Below are 10,072 nucleotides of genomic sequence, written 5' to 3'. Positions count from 1 at the left end.
AAAGAGTTGCTCCAGGTATCCTGTCAGTTTTCTGGCAGAACAGAGTAATTTCTGTATTTTAACAAGAATTATCTTAAAAGGAAATTTTTTGGTGCCAACCTCAGGATACAAAATGCCTCATTTTTAACACATCACACATTTTAAAGGCAATTCTGCACAGATCTGTTTTTTTTTTTTTTCTAGTGGGGAAAAAGACAATCATTCTCTTCCTCTCTTTTTCCTTGTCCTTATTTTGTAGCTCAGTGTATGTGATTTCTTGTCCCTACATGTAAAAGGTCAGGGACTTTCTGTTGACCTGGCAGTGCAGGGATTAAAAACACGCCTGGGCTTGTCCTGGCCTGAGCTGATTTTAGCTTTGTTTGCTGTGATAGCCATTGCCTAGCAATCAGCTAACCATTCCCTGCACTTCTTCCAGTTTAGCTTTAGTTTCAGGTGAAGTTCGCCTCTGTAGATTGACCTGTCTGTGACTCAAGATTGAAGTATGGATTGAAGAATTGGATCCCACTCTCATCTTCCCACCACCCATCATGCTCTCACAGGGTTTGTCTGATCCCACATTTCACTCTACTAAGAAACATGATGTGGCTTTTGGGGATGGTTTTGAGAAGGACCAGGAGCTGGACTCAGTGATCCTTGTGGGTCCTTTCCAACTTGGCATATTCTGCAATTCTGTGAACTAGTTGTCTCAAAATATCAGTTTTGACAGGAATTTTTCCCTTTCCAGTAGAAAAACTTTTATTAGTATTGCTTTATATGGCTTTAGTCTGAAGGAAAGGGGAGTGTTACAAATCAGCTGTCTCCTTGATATTGTCATCACTTGCCTCATCAAGTCATGTAACCCCAGGTTCCAAATTCTCCAGGATAAAGGAACCTCAGATTTTTTTTTTTTCAGATTTAGGCCAGAGATATTTTTTCCTAAGGTCCTCATTTAAATTCTAGCAAAGCAAAGAACTTTCTATAGACAGCACCCCAACCTGCAGGCTATGGTTTCTTTCCCTCTGGTGTAACAATATCCTTTGCAATCTGTTTTATTCAAACACTGGTTCCAGTATTAGGCTTTTGCACAACTTTGCTTTTAAAAGGAAAGTTTCAAAATATATTTATTCCTACTGTTTCAGAAGAACTTACATTTTTCTTATCCTAGGAACAGTTGCTCAAGAAAAGAAGAAAAAAACACTGTCAAGAGGACAAAAACTGCTAGTTTTCCTTTGCATATAACCCCCACCCCAAATTATCCACACAGTTCTATTTCTAGGCAGAATTTTAAAGCCTTGACTACTGCAGAAGGAAAATACTGGAAATTTCTTCTAATAGGTTATCTCTGTGAAAAGGAAGAGACTGGTAATGAGTAACCTTTCTCTCTTTTGCTTCAGAACATTTTAATTGTGTTCCAATTACTTCAACATATTTAATATACTTCCAGTATGTATTTGTACAGTATGCAGGCAAATGATTTTCCACAGCCTTATACAATATAGTGAGTCATAAATGATTGCTGGTCCCCCTCCCCCGATGGAGCGTGAGTCACAAAGTGGTAAAGTCTGTCTCCCTGCAGCAGCAAGTGAAATCCACCTGAACGCCGGCAGCCGGAGCAGAGCTGGCCGCTGAGTGGCACACGGAGATCCCTTGGCTGAATGGAGTGTGTTCCCTACGCATTCCTTACCTGCTGTGAGCACGGGCACACTGCAGACTTTCGGGCCATCCCCGATCCCACATGGCCCATGGCCACCCCAGCAAGGCCCTGCCTGCATCTGTGCTCCAGCTGTGCACCCTCTCCCTGGGTTATGGGGGTGGATTTCCCAACCGCCCTGCATCTGGCACTGAAGTTTCCAAGTTTCTGGGCTGTGTGTGGGGACAGATTCCAGTTTGACTCAGTACCTCAGCACGGCAGTCAACCGCTCAGCTGCGCTGGTGGGGCGGCAGCAGCAGCTGAGCAGGAGCTGAGAGGGCTTTGGCAAGCTTATAGCTGTGCACACACAAAACCTCTGCTCCCCACAAACACATGCAATGGGAAGGGAAGTGCCATGAAATCAGAGGCCTCAAGGTGGGTGGCATTGCGTCCTTCCGTCCCTGCAAAATTAAAGCAATTTTTTCCACAAAGGAAAAAAAGCCAACACGCTGTGATTTGGTATTGTAGAGAAAAATGTACCTTTGAATGTTCATTTCCAGATCCGCCAGGCCTATGAGACCACCAGGTCCTTATCGTCAGTTGATAAAGTTTACCAATGTATTCTCAAGCAAATGTTTTACCTCTTGATGTACTTGATACAGGTTCCTGTCAATAATCAACTGTTTGAATAGTATCCTGGCAGTCTGGCAATGTGACAGCTACCCCTTCCTGAACTTCCAAGGGAGCAGAGGTATCATCATTCATTTTTGCTGATATACAAAATAAAAAGTTCTACACTGTCATTTTTACCGTATGATATGATTTTTTTTTTTTGTTAAGACTCCCTCTCAGAAGCAGTTTGACCAGCTCTAGCAATGAGTGAAGAAGCAGGTAGGGTAGCAATAGTTAACCTTTAAAATACTTTGTAATGTACCGTTAAATAATTTTCTTCCTACATCTGAACTTTCTCATTTGCATCCCTCTCTAATTTTACCAAGAAAAATACCAGTCAGGGATCAAAGCTGGATTCCCCTAAACACATAGAAAAAGTCTTTTCCATTAAAAACTCAATAGTGTGGAGTGTTTATTACACAAATGTTTTAACATCCGCACAACTATTTTTCAGAGGAATTGCAGTGATTTCAGCATGCCCTTCATGCACTTCAAATGTGATTTAGCTCACTTAGTTTTGATCATTTAAATGTTGGATGTCTAGTATAACCAACCTTCCTAGGTTCACTCTAGAGTCAATGGAGAGAGATTTTCGCCTCCGGAGGGGTGATTCATACCTCCCATCTTAGACTCCTGCCTCTCTCAATTGACAACAGAAGTGTAGCCTAGACAACTGTGTAGCTTAGATTGCTATCTCTTAGATTAGGTGAGATAAGTCCTATTCTTGGCCATCTTCATGCATACAAATTTGCAGGATTGGAGCTAAACTGTTAAGACAGCTAAAGCACCTGTGGGAGCTGACAGATTGATTGATGTAGAAGATTTCCAAACTCTGAGTACAAGACAAAGACAAATCATCTAGTCCTTCTATGGAGAAAAAAAAAAAGGAAAGTCAGAAAATATTTTAATATTTACCTCTCAACTATAAGAACATGGTAACAATAAAGAATAATAATTAAATATACCTATTTTAAATTAGCATCAATTAGTAAAAAAATCTGACATCTAAGAGGCAAATTTGCTAAGTGTGTTTCAGTGATGCCCCAAACAGAACTTTGAGTTTTCAACAATTGCACAGGTCTTCAGCTACATGCTTTAATACAATGGGGAATAATTAATATCTGAGTCATTCCTGATTTTTTTGTCCCCAGACCTCCCTTTCTGAGAAGTCAGCTGGCTCCTGTCAGGCAATAGACAGTGTGCAAACCAACAAGGTGATCAACCTTCCACATTTCAAGAGTACAAAAGTAAAATTTACTAAGGGCAACAGACTTTAAGATGTTTTCTGTTTTCATTTTGTGAATGCTGACTGAAAAACCTCGCCAAAGTTCTGGTCTCTGCACTGGCAGCCTGCTTGATGATAGGCTAACAAAAGAAATGTATAAAGATGAGCTAAATCACAGTCTTCAAATTTCAAATATTCTTCCTTCCACTTCTTCTTTTCTAGGCTTTTACATTCTTTCTTCCTTCTTTCCTCAGTTATCTCCCCCTGCCCTTTCTGGCCCTCTCCCTCCTTTCCTTTCCTAGTTTCACCTGCAGTTCCTAAGACGAGAGCTCCTGCATTTAGACTGGCTGAGCTAAAGGCCTGAAAACTCAGAAATTGTCTACATGGGTAATTGTCTAGATGGGTAACTCAAAAATTGTCTAGATGGGTAAGGTTAAATTGTGTTCATACATCAAATGTCACTAGACTTATTTCCCCTTCCCAAAAGGGATGCTTTTTATAGTTGTTATGGAGCATTTGGTGCATGTTTGTGTGACCCAAGTCTCAGCTAGTTGACTTTGTTCTTACTCAAGGGTCCCTCCTCTCTGATGAAAGAGCTGTGCTTAGAGTGTGGGAAGAACCTCAGCTTGAGGTGGCATGTCTTCTGCATTTCTGCTTTACCTCTTGTGTTGTTTAACTTCCTAAAAAAACCCCTCAAACCAAGGTAAGTGAAGAGGAATGGACTGTGGGTGGTTTGGCCACGCAAAAAGTATGATGTGGGAGACATGCTGAATTTACCACAGATCTGGTGATAAGAGCTCTTAAGAATTTTGTCAGGACACAAGTCTGGGTTGTCTGGAGTGTCCTAATCTGGTTGTGCATCACAAACAGAATACCCATATTAACACAGGCTAATAAATATTTCTTCCTTGTTGAGCAAATTGTCTGAGTGGATGAAGCTCATCTGAACGTATATATTCTGCTTCTGGTACCCTCACTAGCTCTTTCAGAGGTAATTTAGCAATTTCCACATGGTAACATGAGAATGAGAAATATATTATGTATCAATATATTATTTCTATGAGTATATAAAATGACGACACATAATTGTGTGTGGATTTGTGTCTATAATTGTTGATGGCTGTGTTGATAGATATAGATATAGATATAGATATAGATATAGATATAGATATAGATATAGATATAGATATAGATATAGATATAGATACAGATATAATTGTTCATATGTCCCTGATGGTAGGAAGACAATAATAGTACTTCCTTCCCTCACAGGGGGATGCAGGATGTACTAAAAAGTGTGAGGGACTGCCATGGTGATTGTAACTAAGTATATAATTGTGATGTGAAATATATTATTTTTATATGGTTATTTCTTTTCTGCATGTACTGAATATCTTTTCTTCTAAAATCTCTGAGCTAGGGATACAATTAACATTGTATTTTCCTCACAGTATTTTGTGAGCTATAAAATATCTTTTGCAAAAGTAAGAGACTACTTCAATAAAAGGTAGTAAAAATGCTGAGAAATAAAAGCATGAATAGGTGTTCAAGAAATATATGAACAATGGACAGATTTGAGAAGAAATAAGAAGGAATGATCAGAGATCTAGTTAATGTGATCTTTTTTATTTGGAGGAAACATTGAAGAAATCAATAGATTTTAGTCTTGATAATTCTTAAGAATGTAATATTTAACTGCAAAAAGGAAGGTAATAGACTATACTATTCTCTGCTAGAGAAAACACAAACAAAAATATTTTATACTCAAACAAGGAAAATATTAAGTAGTTTAGAGAAAAAGTAGTTGTCAGCAATGGTATCCAAATCTGTATTTCCACACTACTGAAGGTAAAAGGAAGGAAGGAAGGAAGGAAGGAAGGAAGGAAGGAAGGAAGGAAGGAAGTGTTTAACAGGAAATTCACTGTCTCTCTTTCCTTCCTCCTAATGCCAGCAGAAAATCCCACAACATTTCCCCACGTCAGCTTTTCCAAGGGAGGGAGGGAGGAAGGGAGGAAGGGAGGAAGGGAGGAAGGAAGGAAGGAAGGAAGGAAGGAAGGAAGGAAGGAAGGAAGGAAGGAAGGAACTTTCTGTTTAAAGACATAAATATTTTAGTTTTTTAAACATAAGAACTTTGAATACACTATTTCTGCTGCAGTCTTGAACAATCTTCACTGAGGTTGGTGCTGAATAAGCTGGACTTTTAGAGCATCTCATTATTTACTTATGGATACCAAGCGAGCACCTGTCTGTACATCTGTGCAACCCAAATATTTTTTTATCAGTGCTTAATTTTTCAGTGATGACTTTTCTTGATGCAAATTTTACATTATTTATGAGAACATTTCTATAATTATGGTCATTTATTCTGCAGACTATTTGGTTCAGAATTGACCACCAAAAATCATTGTGAGTCTTCACTCATGCTCTGTGTAGACGTTTGCTTGCAAATGGATTTGTTGCGATTCTACCTTTCAGCTTTCTGCTGTCTTCTCTGACATTTTCACAACTGCCTGTCTCTGTCATCAACACCACAGTAGCCTATGGATCTATTTGTGTGCAATACAGGCAGCCTGTCTATGTACAGGACAGTTAGACAGACATCCTTGGAGTAATTATCTCTTATCTAAAATGCCAATAAGGAGGTGACCAGTGATACCATAAACTATTTCCTTTTTTATATTTTTCTAGAAATTTCCTTCCTATTATCTGACAGGATCTAAATGCATGCTCTAACGAGTATATTTCAGTGTGTTGAAAGGTTTTATCCACGCTTTGGAAGCATATGTGCAGATGTCCCTTATAATTACCTACCTTTTGTTTATATTAAAAATAGAAAAGTCAGTCCAGAACTAATAGGTAAAATAGACAGTATAATTTAATGGTAAAAGAGCTGAGACATTATGACAACTTTTTTTTGCACTTCTGATTAATCATTTTTATATTAAGGCTGCTGAGAGCAGGATGCAGGCAGTTCCCATCCTTTGCCACTGGTGATGTAACCAGTTTCAGCATAGTACTTTCAACAGACATCATTCTGTATACTTAGATTGAAAATGCAGCCCAAGGGCTGCTCACAAAACTGATGCAAACCTTTTGTTATGCTCTCTTCTGGAAAGATGTCACAGTTTGTCAGACTGACTTTAATAAAATCTCTTGGGTGCTAGATGAAGTTCCCCCTGAAATACCTGTTGAAAAGTGCCATTGTCAGAATGGTGTCAAAGCTGAGCAGGGCTGCCAAAGGTTTAAATTCTATTCCTAATATCCAGCACATCCATTCTCACAGGAATAATTTTTTTGCATAGTAATGCTTCCCATGCAAGTCTGTCTCCTTCTCTGGCATGAAAAACCTTCCTGTTGCCATCCCTGGGCTCATGTTGGATTGTAGAGATCCTCTGTCCCAGCTGAGTTCTCTCCCTCTGCTCCCCTCCTGCTCAGCCAACACGCCTCTGACCAGGGTTTTGGCTCATCAGCCATGTTCAACACAGCCATGTTCACAGCCTGCTGTTTTTGAGATCGTGTCCTCCCCGGGCTTTCAACATGTCTGAGGGATTGCTGTCCTCATTCTCCCTCCTTGTTGCTTGATAGGTTCCAGATCTGATGTTTTACTCCAGATCTGCCTCAACTAAAACCTCACCCTGGCTTGCTTTTCCCCCAGTCACATAATTTTTACACAGCCCTGAGAAGCTACTGTCTGCTGTCTTTTCTCTGCCTGGGGTACTCAGGTCTCTCATCTGCTCTTTTTAAATTTTTTTAAGAAACCCTTTTGGACTACAGCCATGCTGCTCCTCATGTTTGCTTTGTAAAACTCTCCAAAGCAAATTGTTCTTTTCTGGTCTTTCATAAAAGCTCTTCTGTTTTAAGATTTCTATCCAAGCTTGCCAGAGACCAGAAGGGCACAAATAGTGAATGGTAGTGTCTTATTGCACTATCTTCCTCACCTCTACTCAGCAGCTTTATTTGGTCAACTTAGTCAATTGTAGGCAGACGCCATATCTGCTGAGGGTTTGGTGTATTGCTGAGCATTAACAGAACAATACTTCTGGTATCCTAGCATGATTCTTTCTGCACTGGGCAGCATGTATTTGGGCAGCATTTTCTTCATCTTGCTGGATGGGTGAGTTCAGGGTGGGCAGTGTAAAATTCTGGAAAAAGTTCCCACTGGTAAGAAGTGATGCCTTACAGACAGGGAATGTATTCTCTTAACCCACGGCATAAATGTTAATAATCTTTTCCTTCTTCTGTGTTGCTGAGAGGAGGAAGGAATAGGAGCATGAATGTGCTTTTTGTTGCCTGCCTCAGGCAGCCAGAGGCAAATGAAGCTGACTTTCCTAATCACATAGATACAAAGTGGGTAGTTTCCCACACAAGAAAACCACCTACATGACTCAAACAATTCTTTCTGTTCAAATGTTTCTATTATTGCTTGTTTGGATAGCTAGGAACTTCAGCAACACTGAATATGATTCACCCTGGATAGGGGGAATGTTGGGAGGGCAGGAACATTGTGGCCAGCTTTGTACCATGGCAGAGTCGAGTCACACTGTGAGGTGTGTGGGTTACAGCAGAGCCAGCTGTGATTCCCAGCTTGCGAGGAGCTTTGCAGGGGGTTTTATTCTCTATGCAATCTACCTATCACTATTAGTTCAATTAGGAAACAAAAGTCTTAATACTAGTAAGTGTTGAGATCTTTGGCTCTAGCCCAGACATTTATTAGGGATGTGTGAGTCAGATAATTTCTTTGGAATTGATGATGTGCCTAAAACTTAAGCTCATGCTTAAGTAATTTACTGAATTGGGACCAGAAAGCTTGGCAACTTGCAGAATTGAACCTTAAACTAATCCAAGCATGTTTTTGTTTTTAGTTAAAGAAAAATTCTCCTCCCACTACTCCTAACCCCATCCTTTTTAATAACAATTTCAGGAGTTTGCAAATTTATTTTTTAAATACAACTACTTGGAATAAAATTGATAATTCAGATTTATTTTTTTAGCTTAGTTCTGTATCTCCCACCAGATATCCTGCACAAATGTTTTTTTGGACTGATTTACAAAACCACCTTATTATAAGTCATAGCATAGATTGGTAACATGTGTAACTTAATCCAAAAGACAGCAGATTCAGAGTATGAAGGACTCAGATGCAGCTACCAAACTCAAAGAAATCTTCCCTTATTCTATATCTGTGTTTCTTTTTTCCTCTGATTTTCATGGCCCTGTTGGCAAGGTCTGAAATGAAACTAAGCTACCTTAAATTATTGCAATTAAAGCACAAGTTATTAGGATTAAGTAGTATAATGTTCAGTAATTCTGACAAAAACCGGTGTTTGGTGTCAAGTGTTTCAATGAGAGATTTGCATTCAAATATAGAGATGATTTAGCTATAACACATCAAATTCAGAATATTAACCTGAGAATTAATAAAATACTGGCATATATAATTAAATTTTCTGTAGATTGTGCTAAAAAAATCTCCCTGAAAATAATACTTTCCACTTTAAATAGTGTTTGGTGATGTAGGAAGAGATAAAGAAGTAAGATGTCCTCTGCTTACAGTGGAGCCTGCTGGACAATATCTCTTTTTCTGACTATTAATTCCATGGTATCCTGAATTATCTGTGTTGGCAATTCAGCTGGAAATTCAAAGGATAATAGACATTATGGATTTCTGGGAAAATTTTTCAATCAAAACCTAGGGACTGCTGTAGAAAAGAACAATGAACTGCATATAAAATATGTAATTTTCTCTATAAAATTTTCCTTGAGTGATATGTAGTATAAGTATAAAATATAAGGAAAAGCTCCTTTTACTAGAAAAATAAAGGCCTGTTTCTTGCTTAGTGTATTTTTTCCAAGAATATACAACATTGAAGTGTCTTCTGATATTACTTGATCTGTTGTGTTGTCACAGTGTAATGACTCCTGCTACAGGTCTGAAGACAATGCTCAGGCCTAGGAGTTGGTGCTGTACTGAGATCTTCTTATCTGTAAGAAGAAAGTGAACTACATCTTCATAAGGCAATTAATGAGGAATCGTTTTTCTTTAGGTATGACAAAAACAAATGCTGTACTCTGAAGTAGCTGGCCAGGTTGCATTTCACTACAGAGCTATCTGTATCACTCGAGTACCTATGCAGGCAATCTACCCTTAAGCCAGACTCCTTTGGGTCTGTTTATTCATTTTAAGTCAAAATGAAAACAGCAGTATTGAGCAAGAGTTTTCATGTCATGCTTTAGAGATGAACTTTTCTCAAATTGTGCAAGGGAAGTATTCCACTTAACTGTCCTGGAATGTTTCGTAAGGTTATGGGATCTCTTGTGCTTGCCTGTTATGATTTGCAACCTACTGTGGCAATCAAAGGCCTTCACCTGGAGCTATTTCTGGTTCTAAACATTTTCTAATCCTTGCAGACTGGTTCACAGTGCCACATGAATAAAATGGTAGGATGGAGTCTTTGTTGCTCGGTTCTCATTTATGCAGCACAGAAAGGCTGTGTGACACTCCAAGGGGACCTCACTGTGTACAGAAGTGCTGAGTTGTACAGTCAGAGCCTGGAGTTCTCTTTCCC

The sequence above is a fragment of the Geospiza fortis genome, unplaced genomic scaffold (assembly GCF_000277835.1).
Source record: "Geospiza fortis unplaced genomic scaffold, GeoFor_1.0 scaffold81, whole genome shotgun sequence".
Classification (NCBI taxonomy): Eukaryota; Metazoa; Chordata; class Aves; order Passeriformes; family Thraupidae; genus Geospiza; species Geospiza fortis.
This window is presented reverse-complemented; position numbering follows the sequence as displayed.